A 15,595-nucleotide genomic window follows, 5' to 3' on the forward strand; every position below is an offset into this window, starting at 1 on the left:
TAGGAAGGGAGTACAATTTCACCCTATAAAATTAATCAGGCACTACAGAGCTACTGGAGTTTCTTATTCTGCCTCTAAATCAGCAGTGGATAAAAAGTGACTCATGTATATGTCAGGTCCCATTCGCCTGTGTCTCTGTTTGCTGATCAGTCTTGAGCCTGTCTAGGACTCAGTTCAAACCCTACTGAAGTCAGGGAGAGCCTTTCCTTTTGGATGAGGGCCCAAGACCACAGGTGTTCAGTCTCATCCTCCATTAATTCCCTATGAGAGGCAGAGGCACAGACAGCAGAGCCACTTTGCATGTGGCAGGATCGTCTGCTGAAGCCATGGCCCTGGTGAAGCCAAAGGCCACACGACCGCTGATAGCGATGAGGCTGGGATGTTACCACCCTCGTGGAGCCCAGGAGGGACGCTACAAAGGAACAGACACAGGGAAGCCGCAGCCCCCATCAGTATGTCGCATGCAGCTCTTTCCCACAGAGCGTGGTCCCGATCTCCAGCGCCATAATTCAACAGCCATTGGCATCCACCAGCTTCTAGGGCTGCCACTCGCTTTGGATTTCAACACTGAAGGCTTCGTTCTGGGGGTGTTGTACCAGACACATCAGCTGAGGTTGGATTTGGAAGATATCCCACCCCAAAAAAGCAAAATGAAAAATGACAGTGACCTACTCAGTTGGATGCCATCTTTTCATTGCTGTTAGCACAAAGAAGTAATAATTTTAAGTGGCATTTAATCTAACAGCTTTATAGCAAGTAAAAAAACCCTAAATGACTTTGCATTTGTCATCAAAATTATCCCTATAAACCGATCTCATAAATCCAGGCCTCTAAAAAAAAGTACCTATAACACTTTATGTTTTATCTCTATTACAATTTGCTGTAATCACTAGAGAAAAATTTTAAAGCTGTCTAAAACTCCCAAACAAGTGCAAAGGAGCATTTTTATGATTTATGGTGTAATCTCCTTTCTTCAGCTTTTTGTGTTATCAAAAGCGATAGTTTAATCACACATCTATCTATGCCAGGAAATAAAGGAAAGACATGTGATATATAGAGAGAATTTAATCGCAGCAGCTATTCTGTGTGGTCTGGCGATGGAAAGAAAATCATCCGTGTTTGCAGTTAATTCCAATTCACTTACCATAGGATGCTTTTTAAAATATTTCATTTTTCTACTTAATTTGTCTTTGGTGAGTTTGAACCGCACTAAGTAATTCTCATTTTTCATCTGCACATAAATGTTCTGATTGCTGTCGTTTTCTGATCTGCAATGTCAAGAAAATACCTTCTACGGGGACTGAACACTGTTGTTGGGATCTCTTTGCAGGTACAGTTTTGCTGTCTAGTAAAATTCTGATGGTACCTTCCCAAATGTCCTGAAGGAGAAGCTGGGAGAACCATGCTGCCTTTTCATATGGAGAAAAGCTGTAAAGTCAGATTTCTTCTGTATCCGAAATGATGTGCTTTATGAATTTCCTTTATGTTGCTGGAGGAATAAAATGTCTGAGATTTGCAAGTCAACACTAAAATGATTTACCTGGGAATTTCTCAAGCCTGGCCGAGTAACCAAAAAAGATGTGATCAGGTGTTTAGCAGGCAAAGAGCTGAGGCTAGAAATACCAGTCTGGAGGCTGAATTAAATTAAGAATCATTAACATCCAAGTTTCTTTTGATATGGAGGAGAGAACCCACAATTAAATGAGAGATGAGGAAACCATATAGCTATACTCTTTGTGAAGGGCCAAAAAATGAACAGAACGTTTCATAGGGGTTCCATTAACCCTCTCTAAGGGGCAAGACCTCCTAGGAGATACAGTTTGGGGGCCTGAATCATGACTGTTTCCCTATCAGCTGCAGTGCTATGATTTTCCGTACTGCACATATCCGGGAGGACAGTAAATGGCACCTGGTGCTGGTGGGAGGGAGGGCAGTCTTCCTTTTTGCACAGGTTAACGGGTCTACCAGCTAATAACGGTGCTCCTAAATTATGCCTGTGAGAAGATCTAAGGGTAAAATAAGAGCCTGCCTTTTGGAGAAACAGGCCCCCATAGCAAGAATGAGATTCCTTCCACCATCCTTGGTTGCCTGGCATCCCTCTGCAGATAGTGGAGGCAGAGCAGCTACTCCAGGGGATGATCCATCACACCTTAAAACAGAGGGAGAAGGGACCAAGTGGCCTCCGGAGCTGCCTGTCCCTCTCCATTCATCAAAAAAATCCAGCTGGTCAGGAGACAGAAAATGACAGTTTGGGAACAGCCATTTAAGAGAAACCTATTCCACAGCTCTTAATACAGCAAGATGTCTTGCTTTTTAAAGTCATCCATGCACCAGCTTGACTGTAAGTAAAGCATTATGATTGCAGCAATTACTAGAGCTCTGCTGGTAGTAGGATACCGTAATTTTTTGCAGGCTTGTGGTTGGGGCTGTGGAAAATTAGTAACCTTCTTAAAGTCGTACAGCGAGCTATTCAGATGGAAGGATGCGTTAGGCTGTAACTTCATTCATTCCTGGCAGAACACAAAGAAAGGGAAAGTGGAGCTCTGTATCTGTAAGAATATTTACAGGAAACTTCTCCATGAAATAAAGAACAAAGCGTGGCCCTTTGCCACTGGACATTTCATTGTCGCTGCACTCAGTCTCTTTAAAGATAGGCCATCCTTAAAGTATAATGACAAAATTATCTTCACACACGTCCCTGCATACTTTTGACACCGTGCATTTCCAGGGCTGTCCCTTGGCAACCGTACGTCCCGGCCCAGAGCCCTTTCTCTGCTGAACATCCAAGCAAACTGTTATTCTTGCTCCCTTGCTCACCTCCACCACTTGGATTCCCTTCAGATTCACGGCATGAAACGTCCCTCTTACCTGCCAGTGAGAGCAAGCCATGAGCTGTACCCACTTCAAATAGCAAGAGAAAGCCACCTACTTTGGTCTTGGAGGATCAGAAGTGCTAATCTGAATGTGTTATTACTGCTTGCCATACTTTGAGGTGATTTTTATAAAGTTGTTGTGCTTATTCACCAGCCACGTGCTCACATCTTTTGCATGCAGTGGTTTACTTCTTCTGCTTAATGGGAGCTGATGCTTCACACAGAGAAAGGCCTTTTTTGTGAGTCATGCAGAGTATTCAAGACACAATTTGCCTGTAAGAAATCCTGGAGTTAATGTGACCTGACAACAGAAAGTTTGGTTCTTCATAACTAGTTCTGAAATATTTACCAACATGAAAGCTACAATTTATGACTAATGCAGCTGCAATACAGCTTTTGGAAGGAAAAGAGAAATCATTGATTTATGCAGAAAACTGAAATTCATGTATTATCAAAAGTACGATCTTTCTTTACTGGAAAAAGTTTGGTGGTGCACACAGCACTATCCAGACCTAAGGCGTTATTTCAATGACAAAAAAAGGGAGTTACACAAGCAGGCTGTAAATTCCCTGCAGAACTTTGTGTGGGAGTTGGGGCTGCGTGCGCACATGTGCGTGCGAGAAAGAGAAAGGGAGAGAGAGAGCGAGAGAGAGAAGGAAACTTGCTGCATTATGCATAATGTGCATATATGGAGGCAGAATACAAGCCAGCATTTTCTCTCTTGGGGGCCCAGAGTTAGGCCCTTAATTTCATATTGAGGTACTTATGTAGACGTGCTCTAAATGTGCAGAGCTGCCCACTACTTCAATTATGGTCATATTAAAAGCACAGTGATCACTTGCATTGCTTAGTACACTTATGGCTGTGACTGGCTTAGCATAATAGGAGCTCGTGTTGTAGTCTTTCACCCCAAGCTCAACTAAACCCTTTTTTCTGACTCTTCCTTTGCACTGTTACCAGAAAACTTGAGGTCTAGTAAAAACAAGTAAACAAACAAACAATCTTCTCCCCCCCAATTTAAAAGAAACTTTTGATTGACTTTGCACTAGGAGAAATTTTATAAGAGCATCAGTTCTCTCAATATTTCAAGCCTAGCTCCTTAACCATAGGGAGCAGAGAGGCCTGTGCTCAGTCACCACCTTCTCTTAATAAAAGAGCTAGTCCTGAGAAGTGCTGAACACAACCAGGTAGAGTGACAGAGAGGAAGCCTGCTTAACCATCCTTTGCCATTCACCTCTCCTTGCTATCAAAACCTGGAACAGTGAGAGGAAACCTGTGGAGAAATGAGACTCTGTTTTGATACCTGAAAAGCGCTCCTGGTGACTTCTGAGAAGGCTGAGTTCAGTACTCTACAAGATTAATGGGCTCCTACATCTACAGTGGTGGTGGGGTTTGCAAGAGTGCTCATGTGCTCCCCAAGGAGGCAGTGGGGTTTCCAGAGGTGACAGCACTTGGTGGGATCTGGCTTTGAAGGTGGGAGTGCAGAAATCCTGAGAGCTAGGCTTCTTTCACTGGAAAGCCCAGCTGCTGATTCGGAAACCAAACTTTGGAGCCTGGGGACTGCAGTCATTAGCCAAGCTCCCTGCTCCAAGAGCAGTCCTTCCACTGGGCAGTTCACGCTTCCACATGTCCCACAGCCAGCAGCTAGGGCTCCAGCTCTCCTATGTTGCTCAGACATGCTAATCACTTCCAAATCCTCATGCCAAGTTGCATTCAATTGTACAAGGGACTTGACTTTTATGAAAATTGTCATAATTATATCCATAAGCTCTGAACTGAAAAAAAAAAAAAAAGCCCCATCCAAAACTTTCAGCCTAACAGACAGCTTCTCCTGAAATGACAGATCTTCTGTGCGCCATGTATCTAACACCCGAGTTGTATCTTTATACATCTCTGTCATGTCCTGTCAGGCTCAGAAGACCCAGAGTCTGATAGTTTCAGGGTTATCATGTTGCCACCCCTCGTCTCTGAGGCTGTCTCTAACACAGGGCCACAATGATTTTATTTCTTTACTTCTGTAGCATGCTCAAAAACATTTGCTCTTTTCTTTCTTGCTATGTCTGGCAGGAGAGAACTAGCTTCAAGAAGAGTACTTAAAGTGTGTGCTTAAGACCAATCTGTATGTGGTGTCCTGAAAGATGATTTTCTTGATCTAGGTCATCTTCATCAAGGCTACTCTTAAACAGCCCAGTGTTTTGGAGGAGTGGGACACTTAAATGTTTATTCCTCTTCCTAACTGTTTCTCCAGGCCGCATTGTGATGGCGCAGTGTCTTGCACCGTGGAATTGAGAGCTTGGACGTACTGAACAAGGGAATGTCCCTCCTGAGGGAGGGGTGTTCCTGCACTGCTCTGCTGCTTGGGGTTTCCTCAGCCCTGGGGTTATGGCCTTCCCCAGGGGAGGCGACTGCCCAGCTTGTCCTTTTTGCCAGAATGTGGACACATGTGGATCTCTGTGCTGTCCAGGAGGTTTATTCATCAGTGCCTCCAGAAAAGACTATCAATGCTACATCTATTCCAGCTATTTATAGTGCTCTATTCCTGCTGTTTTTGGAGAGGCAAAAACCAAATGGAGCCAGAGATGAGTTTTCATATTTCTCAGAAATGTACACTTGCTATCATAGCCTTGCTTCATGTATACCAAGCAGCCCTGGCTCCTAGCCTGCATATCTTTTATTCTGGTTCATCTACTTCGGAGCCACCCCAAAATACTGTGCCTAGTATCTACTTGTATGGGTCTATACACAGGTGAAGGAGTTAAGCAGTGCAACACTTCAATTCTACTCTCCTGTACAAAGGAAAAAGTGAGGCAATGATTGTGAAGTAAATCTACAACAGACCTCAGACTGGAGGGTCATCCTCAACCTACCCTTTTACAATTACCCTGCTAGTCCACCCCTTACAGGTCTCTTTAGCGATGCTGAATATTTCATGATATCAACAAACAAAAATCTTCCATAGCACATTTTCTGCCTTTATTGCTTGTTTGTCATATCTTGCAGATATTCTCTTCTGTATCTTCTTCATAGAGATTGCTTTCGAAAAGGTGTCGGATGTTTCTTCCCCCTTAAAAGTCACCCCAAATGCAATCAAACCACAGCTCCAGACCACTGGCAGTTCTCAATTATTTCTCTAACTGAATAACACAGCGGTGGAAAGGAAGATGGAGTACTACTTTTTTTTTTTTTTAAGAACTAGTGTCAAAACAATTCTATCAGCCCATGGCACTAAATACTTTAATTATTATTTCTTAATTTCAAGAGACAAAACTTCAATTGTAATAACATAAACATCCATCAGAGAAGGCATCTTTGGTTATGTGTACCAGCTTTCCTGACAAAACTCAGAGTTTAACGTGTTTAACAGGACTATATTTTAAAAATATCATCTGAGGGAAATGAGCCTCAGTGAAGAGAGAGAGGAACAATTAGTAACTTCCCTGTTGCTGAAGGGCCAGTATGGAAATTAGGGACTCTTTCTGGCATGATAGCCCTTGCTGTTTATGGGATTATATCGACTGATTAGCCAGTATGATTCTTATAAGATTCTCTCAAATTCTGCCTCTAAAGCCACCATTTTATTCACTTGAAAATAATTATGGAAGCAGGCAGCGCTGATACAGATTGGCTGTTTGCTGACTAACTGAACAAAGTGTTATAAATGACAACACAAAGGCAAAGCTAATTTTGTACTGGAAGAGTTTCTAAGATCTGCACACACAGGAACAGACATTTTTATAAGATTATTTTTATTTTCTCCCCAAAAATTCTGTACACAGTCCTTGACCATTTTGTTACAAAATTAGTTTTGGGCAAAAATATCCCAGGAGGTTGAAGACAGACTCAGCTGCTACTGTGCTTCAAATTCTCCTTTTTTGCTTCTATTGCAATACAAATACTTTGGCAAAAGTCATCCTTGATTTTGCTAGGGATCACTGGCCAAGCTTTGTTTTAGTTATCAGTAATGCTGCTCTCTACAAGCAAGCCTTGAGTCTAGGTGCTGGCCTGCGTTATCCATAGCCAGCTACAATTTTGTATTCCCAGTCTGAAATATGCTAAGGGAGCACATGTCAAAAAGGTCTAAGCACTTCTCTCTAAGTGAGGCCCCTCTAGGAATGTTAGAAGAGACCCAGGATTGACAAGATCAGAGTTCAGTTATTCTTCATTCAAATGACGTTATCATACTTTTCTACTTCACAAAGACATTTTCAGTAACTGTTATTAATTGTTTGTAAAACATGCCTCCACAACACTGATGGGGATGTTTCAGATTGCTATCACATCTTTGGAAACGAATATCGTTCTTGCCAGTGCCATACTGAGTGGGGAGTTGAACAATTTTTCAATCCTCTTGATAAATTTCCAAGCAAAAAAATCAGTTATCATCAGTTACAGGCACATATATGAGACCAAAGCATTTCAATCTTTGCAGGAATTTGTAGTTAATATGCTCAGGCTGATTAAATGCAGGAAAGAAGGCCCAGACTAAACTCTCTGCAGCCAGGAAAGGGAATTGGAGGGATGTGAAGGATGGGAGTTTGCAATAATATGAGCAAAATTTTAATCAAAATCCTGTCTGAGTAGAAACCTACAATAACTTACATAGTCCTCTAACACAACACTATTTTAATACTGGAGAAGATATCCAGACCAATGCTGCAAACCATACTGTTGCTGTAGCCAGGTCCTGAGGCAAGGGGTGAACCAGGGCTCCAATCTGCTCAGCTGATAGTGCTCTCGCCTATCTCCTCCTCTTGGCCCATGGGCCCTGTTTTGGTTATGCTTCCCATACATGATAGTTTTGGACCTTCTCACGACTGGACAATGCCTCACTGTTGCAAGCGAAGCCTTAACAGTCGTTGTCTCTGTACAGGATATAGGGTTCATAGAGCACACCAGCAAGCTGCCGAGACTCACCTGCGATGTGATGAAGGGGACGTGAGAAGGATCCAGGAACGGAGCCCCAGTTTGAACATGCTGTGTCATGAGAGCTATCCACATCTTATCAGCAAGGTATCATCTTTGCAAGCAAGTGAATGAAACTCCCCGGCACAGCTATTTGGAATCAGCTGTGGGGCAGTTCTGGTGACAGCCTAGATGTTTGGCACCAAGGCAGTAGCAGTAATAGCTCTGCAAGGGGAACAAAAGGCTTTTACCAGTATGAAGGTGCTAGGGGGAACCCATGCACAAAACGTCCGTAGTCTGATTAGGCATGGGAGGGACCAGGCCACGAAAACCAAGGGTGGTTGTCCTCACTGAATAGATGGGATAGAGGCACTGGCATTTTGTCCACATTGCACCATCTGAGGCATCTGCTCCCCTGAGTCCAACTGAACTGAGCTGCATTGCAGCTCCATGTAGCCCGTGGCCCTGAGTTTCCTCCTGGCACCAGCCAGGGTGAAGAAATGAAGGGTGCTGAGCTTGGCCCAGCTGTGGCAGGGAGCCGGAGTGCAGCTGGGCAGGCCCGCTGGGAAGTGCTCCTGAATCTTGCAGTTCAGACCCGACTGGAGAGAGCTGATAGCTGCCTGCAGTCGGTGCAAGTTCTAGGGACCAAACACAGCTCTTCATTTCCATTAAGACAAGATATCTTTCTGGAAAATAAGCTGTAGATATAGCTGAAGCTATAGCCTTGCTGAAGAGGGACAGGGGAGTTTCTTTGGTCTCTGCCATGCAGGAAGTTAGATGGGGTGATTAGAAAGATGACTTCAAGCATTAAACATCTGCAAAGCTCTGGCGTCTCAGGAAAATGGCTGAACCCCGGGACCTTGCTCCCTCTCTGGAAGCTAGGGAGCTAAGTGTGTGTTGATCATTTGTGGCTGTAAAAATCCTTTCGTTGCTGAAAGCTGGAAGCCTTTCCTCTCTCACAGTTTCATTAGAGTTTAAAAATCAAACCACTAGCTGTAAAGGTGGCTGGTGAGAACTGCAAATTTGCGAGCTTCCCATTTACCCCCCTCTTTGGGCCTCTGTTACATAAGGTTAGGATAAGTCTTTTTTTTCTAACAGTGACACGATTTTTAGCCCCTGCAGGCTGCTGTTTCAGAATAGGCATATTTCATGTAGGTCCTCATGCAACCTTTCCCATCACAATCACAACTCAGGATCAGCTTCCTAGGAGGAAACTGGGCAATGACTTAGATATATCACATATAGCTGTAACCCTGTTGTTTTTTTTTTTTTTTGGTTAAGGGAGATGGACAAGTGAAACAAATGGAGGAGTCTCCAGGATACTACAGGCTTAGGATACTACATGCTTCCCTGCTCCGGGCTAAGTTTTGCACCCACTGACGTGCATGGCAACTCCTGACTGAATCCAGTGGGAAGAGAAGCACTTTTCCAGTGTCTACAATGATCAATGAGGAACCGATGCACAGCACCAGCAGCTCCTGTAGCGGAAAGCAGAGCAGATGCTGGTGAAGTGGGTTGCCTTGCACATAGCTATCTAACGAATCTCCTGCTACATGGGCTTGTGCAAGGTCGTTCATCACCGCAGCAGATGCTGAGTGCTCTCAGCAGCATGGAAAAGAAATTAAAGTAGGTAAAAAAGACTTTTTTTTTCAGTTGGAGGATAAGTAATAGATGAAAATGTTTAAAGTATTAGCATGTTGCTGCAGCTCAGACACACAGGTGTGTCCCTGCAGTTTAATGCGTTACAGTGCTGTCACCTGAGCTGTGGTAACTGAGTGTGTTTGTGGACAGTTGACAAAAGAAAAGCATGGTCCCAAGGCTAATTACTCTGGCTGATCTGCAGTAGCTTGTTCCCTTATCCATGTGTCAGACTCTTGGCTGAGCTTGAGAGCTGACTGGGAAGTGTTTAAAGTGTTCAAGCGCGGAGCAGCCACCACAGCCATGCAACAGCATGACGTGGCTGGACAGAGTATTGCCAAATTGCCTGTCTCCACCAGCCTCAGTCAGGAGTTTGGCCTTGGAGAGATGGAGCTGTTTCCCAGGGCTAGTTCAGTTTGGATTTTTTTAAGCTGGTTACAGTGTAGATACTGTTTCTCTGGCTTATTAATATTAAAATTTCTTTTCAGTGTTGAGGCATTGCAGAGGGTACCTGTATATTGAAGAGGACTGCAATATGCCCAATGCCGTACAGAAAAAAAAAAGGGAGCAAGAAGCAATCCCTGTGTGCTATAGCTAATTGTTATTCATTGTCCTTGAAATCTTAGCTGCCTCACTTATTTTCCTTATAAGCAAACAGAGTTTTATGTTCGGTCAACAACTGCGGAGATGAAGGTCAGGTCAGAAAAACTAATGGAGACAAACCAATTGCCAGACACGCTCTCCAGCCAAGACACACTTGCTTGCTGAATGGCAAGTCCTTGGTGTCACCTCAGCAGGCTTTCTGGCTTTCCAAAAGGGGCTGCTGCCCATACCCTTGACTCCAGAGACAGGGGTGCTGAGGGAACCGCCAGTGGGGAAGGCAGATCTTCCCATGTGGACTCACTCTGATGTTCTCCAGCTTCTTGTCTTACTGGGATAGAGCAGAGCAAGGCCCCTCCTTGAAAAATCACACATAGTTTTCTCTCTTTTTGCTTTTTTTTAAATTATAGATCTTAAAATACGAGCAGCTCCATGCAGGTAACTGGAGCTGCTAGGAAGAAAAGGGCAACACTTGGGTGACATATTTCTCTGACGGAACCACTTGTGTTAGTGGAGCAGTCAGAGGCCTCCTTGCACCAGGCGCTGTACAGGCACACACCAAGGGGAGACCTTCCCCAGCAAATGAGGCATATCCATCGTACCTATTTCCCTATGACAAAAGGGATAAGTGCCACAGAGGGAGCCTGAACTCCATTACCTAGAGCCGCAGTCTATTACCCTTGCTAGAAAAATCTTTCTCCCCCTCCAAAGAAAAATGTCCTGTTCACATGCTACATGGTGGTTCCTGACCTCAAGGCTAAACTCCCTCCGTTTGAGAGGCCGTCTAGATAAAAGATTTGCTAACAAAACCATGAACTTCCCTCACCCAGCGCTTCATATCTGCATGCATTTTTTACGTGTGTGCGTGGCTACATGCGTAAAAGCCCACGAGACACCAGATAGCCAAAGTTTTCAAATGCAGATCACCTCTGTAAATCCGTTTCTTGCAGACCAGGAGCATGAGGAGGCCTCTGACTCCTAGTGACACACTTGCTTGCGCTAATTCTAACCCACTGCTGTAACAGCCCAGAGCTGAGCATGGGTTAATTGCTGACACATTTCCCCAGCTTTCTGGGTACATCGTCACCACACTCCCGCCTGCCACAGTCCCACTGATTGGTGTATTTGAGTTCACGCACTTCATTCGAGCTTGGATGTATTCACATGAATAGCAGTCACAGCACTAACTGCCTGGCAGATCTTTCCTTTGTCAGCTGAGCACTAACCGGCAAAATTTTCCAAAATAAATAATATTTATACATAGTATGTGCAACTATGAAGAAAGCAAGCTGTCTGGTGAATGCAGGTTTTGAAGTTTACCTGGGAGCAGAGTCATGACTCAGAAGGCACATACAAACCTTGCAAAATTTTCTGTCCCATAAGCACATCAAAGTGGTGCAAGAATGAAAAAAGTCGTGCATGTTTTTTTCTCTCCGCCTCTCTCTTTGGGACTAAGCCTATAAAATAATAATGTGCCTTTCTAGTATTACCATTTGTCTTTGATTTTCTGTATAGAATTGCATAACAGCAACAGTCCTATTAGCATTCAGCGCTCAGTTTTTGCTTCATGTTTTCTGCCTTACTCCTTTTGCTTAATAAAAGCATGAATTTTGCATTTGTTAGACGACTGACGGCGCAGGAGACTAGGCTGTCCTCTGTTTAGCCATTAACAAGCAAAACAAGGAGATGGCATATGAAGTATTCCCTTCACAATATGCCAGCGCTATCCATACATTTGGAAGCAGGGAAATTCAAAACACATGAGCCTAGTGATCCCGGCAAGAAGCTAAAAGAGCAACAGGGACTGAAAGCTGCCACTAGCAGTGTGCAGTTAGTTAGTGCGTGTTCACATTTGCAAGTCCTGTGATGCGAATAGAAGACGGCTGTGTGCAAGGGCTGCTTTTCTAGCCTGTGTTTGCTCAGAGCCCTGTGTAACCGAGCTGTACCTGGAGTCGCAGCGTATCCCTACGGTTAAAGTAAATCATAATATTTCCTTACCTGCTTCTCCGATCATCTCTTTCCTGTTCCCCGAGGGCAGAAAAGCCCACGGGGGTCTGGAAGGTCCCCACGCAGAGGAAAGCATGGGCATCCTCAGCGAGCACGGAAGGGGGAGCTGCTGCAATGCCTTGCTCTTCTCCCATTTCATGAGTCTGCAGGCAAAGCGGGTAAAGCAGGGCAGATGGAGCCAGAGGAGTAAAATATAGTTTAGCCCTTGCTTTCCCTCCCTGTCCCTGGCCCACAGGGGTGTGGAGTCCACCTCCGGTGGGCTGGCTGCACCCCAGGCTGCAGCTAAGGGCTGCACGTGGCTGATGATCAATAAATGCAGTATGCGGTTAGTGCTAGCTATGGGGATCTCAGGCTGGGCGCTGAAATCACGCACAGCGACAGCCCTAGCAGTGCACAGATGGTGCAGAAGAGTCAAAGATTGCGAGCTGTCAGCCTTGAAAACCTCTGCTAATACCTTCTCCCTTCAAACGCTGACTGAGACACCTCAGTCAGGAAGGAGAGGCATAACGTTTCCCCGAAGATGAATCTGCACTGGGTTTTGATCCCACTGCTGCAGGTCTAGTTCTCCGGGCCAGCAGCTGCAGCTGAAATCAGCCTTGGCTTCACTTAATCTAGTCAACCTACTACAGAGCTTCACAGCCAGGCCAGAAATTATGCTCCCGAGAGCTTGAAAATGTAGTAAGGATTTGTAATTCCTCCTCCTCCTTTGCGTTACTAGAGAATAAAATGTTTTTTATTTCTCGAGCTGAGAGAGGAACTAGGCAGATTCTCTGAGATTTTCGAGGGAATGATGAAGTTTATTGGAATATCTGATCCAACCACTAGATGCCCCTGTTTTCTGAGCAGCGTTTCAGAAGGAGGCGTGCACCGGAGTGGTGAGGGCAGGACATGAAGTTGGGAATGAAACTGTAGAAATCCTGATTGCTCTACCCTCTTCTTTCCTAATAGCCTTCTAATTAAGTGGGGCTGTCATTGCACATGTTGTAGCAATTAGGAGAGACGACGCTGCTCAGAAGTGGGAACGGTTTTGACTGCAATGTTGTCCGAGCGGCAGCCAGCAGAACTGGCTCCTTTGCCTGCCTTTTCTGCCCTAGTTTCAGGAATGAATCTATCTGCACCAGAAAAGTCACTCTCTGGGCAAAGTCATTAGCCCCAGCAGAAAGATTTCCCTAATACTGAAGTGTTTCCTTGCAAATGTTTTGTGCAGGTCTAGAAAGGAGACTGATACCTTTCAAATGAGAATCTGGCACTCGGTCAGCACGAGGGAGCTTTCACGGTCACTGGAGTAGCTGTGCCTCTAAAAAGATGAGTACTTGCATGCTATCTTTCCAGCCCTGGAAAAGATAGTCAGGAATGATCACTGTCGGTACAGAAGATCACATACAACATTTGCTTCTTCTGAACTGATCCCCCCTCCCCACATTTATCCTGGCCTAAAAAATGATTTATTTGAGGGTCTCTTAATTTAGAGAAAGCAAATGTTATTGTTCTGGTGGAGTCAGTTCCCTGGCCAGGTTTGGTGGAACTTGCACCAGCACTTTTTAATCTTACCAAAGCCCACACTAGGCCCTAAGTTAACTGTGCACGGTAAATATTACAGTCAGATTCCCAGCCCAGAAATCTTGTAAGATACAGAGCAGCTATTACTGATATGATGCAAAAAAGACCTTGCTTGTACCTAAGTACTCAGTCTCTCAAGGGAAATGACAGAACTCTCATTGCCTGAGTTTTCTTCTTAATGAGCCGAATAAAGTGCCGGGAAACATTTGGAAAGGAACAAAAGTGGGCTCTCAAGAAAAGAACACCTATAAAGGTCTTCTACTGCCTTACTCTCCCTGATTTCAGGAGCAACGTGCCTAATTAGGCTAGTGAGCAGGGGTTCAGAGCTCTGAGTGATCTAGTAAGATGTGATTTTTTTCAGTTGACACTGCTGGAGGAACAGCTCAGAGGAAGAGGCACTAAATATTTCTAGTGACCTTGTACCGCAAAAAATACTAAGATCTGAAATACCTTTACAGATGCTTATAAACTAATAGTTACTGCACTCGTCAGCCACTGCTGTTAAAAGGATCCCTTCTCTTCTCTTCAGAAACTCTGGATCGAGATGAAAAGCTCTAGATGCCACTCCTTTCAGCATCCCCCTGCTAGTAACTGTGTTTTATTTTGTACGATCCTCGGGTTTTCAGCTATGATACATGAGAGGTTAGTAACCATCATTAAGATCATCAAGGTACCACCATAACAGTGTCTGAGGCAGGTTATGGGGATGAGTAACACAGCATGTGACACAGGCAGCCGTAAGTCTGATCATCTGCCCTTAGCCTTACACTGTGTAGGCCAGCCATTTCTATAGAAGCCACACGTTGCTTGCCATTTTTCTGAACTAAAAATAAGCTCAAATGTACAATGAAGCCTGGATTAGCTGATATCTCTCTTCTCTCAGTGATTTCCTTGAGTTTTCCCTCGAGCCTGTGCTGTTCTGTAGGATTATGGCATTCCAGAGTCATTGGCATAATGATAATACGACTAAGAAAAATGGAGACTCCCCTCTCTAAGCTAATCCATGCCAAGAGAATACTGAATGCAGTAGATAAAGGAGTCACTAACACGGAGCTACACTTTGCTTCTAAGAACTGCCTCCCAGAGGCTGTAGCCATTTTGCAACCTCTTTAATTTTCATAGAAAATGCCTCCTGTGCCCATAATTAAGAGTTTAATATGCTACAGGGTCCTGTTCATCAGAATAACTTATTTTGCAAGAGAACAGACTGGAAGACGCTACTTGGTAGGTCTTTTGAATATCTTTCAGCCAGTCCATTAGATGGGGCTGTGATACTGGGGATTTTAATCACTGATATTTATTATTCATTTATTTTAATAAAGAAGCTGCATATTTCTTCTGTTTCACAGATAGCAAGATCTGGTGAGGGATTTCACATCACTGACCAGTTTGCTTCTCTCCACCACTGACTAATACCTTCACAAGTTTGTGGGGTGAACACCAGACTTTGAGCTTTCTCTTCTCCCAGCAGCTGCCAGAAGGTCTGAGGATTCAAGGCAGAGACACCTGTAAACGCAGCAAGCATCAGAAGACATATGGAAGCAGTCTTTTGACTCCTGTGATTATTAGTTGCACATTCCCAGCTGGAATACAGTTTGTGAGATATGTGCCATTCTTCAGTAGGAAAAAGAGATCTGTGCAATCATTCGAACAAGTATGTACAGAGGCCCTGGAAGTGGAACACGGCATCGATGCACTCTGCAATTAAGAGGGCACATGTGAGTTTGTGGCAATAAGTCAGATTGCTTTAGTATCTCATTGATGTGACACAAAGGGCAAAAGTAAAGTATCTGCAAACTACTTTATCCCAACCAAGAGCGATTGCTGTAAGCATGCCGATTGTCCAGAGGTTTAAGTGAGTTATCACATATGCCTATGACGTATAGGTAACGTAGCCAGGTATGCAGGTATGTATGTTTGTGAATATATGCTGAAATATGAAGATGGTTTCAGTGACAAATACTGTACATAAGCCACACTGTCTCATCATTCGCTTCCTTGCTGTTCCACTTCAG

The 15,595-nt window shown here is 44.3% G+C and overlaps 1 long non-coding RNA gene across 1 annotated transcript in view; it reads right to left on the minus strand.

Annotated features, from left to right (window-relative positions):
* Positions 1-12,097, minus strand: part of LOC138067325 (uncharacterized) — a 70,502-nt gene extending 58,405 nt beyond the window's left edge. Inside the window, exon 1 of the long non-coding RNA XR_011141198.1 lies at positions 12,012-12,097. This is a non-coding gene — a long non-coding RNA (uncharacterized lncRNA). The remainder of the gene's footprint in view (positions 1-12,011) is intronic.
* Between the last annotated feature and the right edge of the window lie 3,498 nt (positions 12,098-15,595).

The sequence above is a fragment of the Struthio camelus genome, chromosome 5 (genome assembly GCF_040807025.1).
Source record: "Struthio camelus isolate bStrCam1 chromosome 5, bStrCam1.hap1, whole genome shotgun sequence".
Taxonomy (NCBI): Eukaryota; Metazoa; Chordata; class Aves; order Struthioniformes; family Struthionidae; genus Struthio; species Struthio camelus.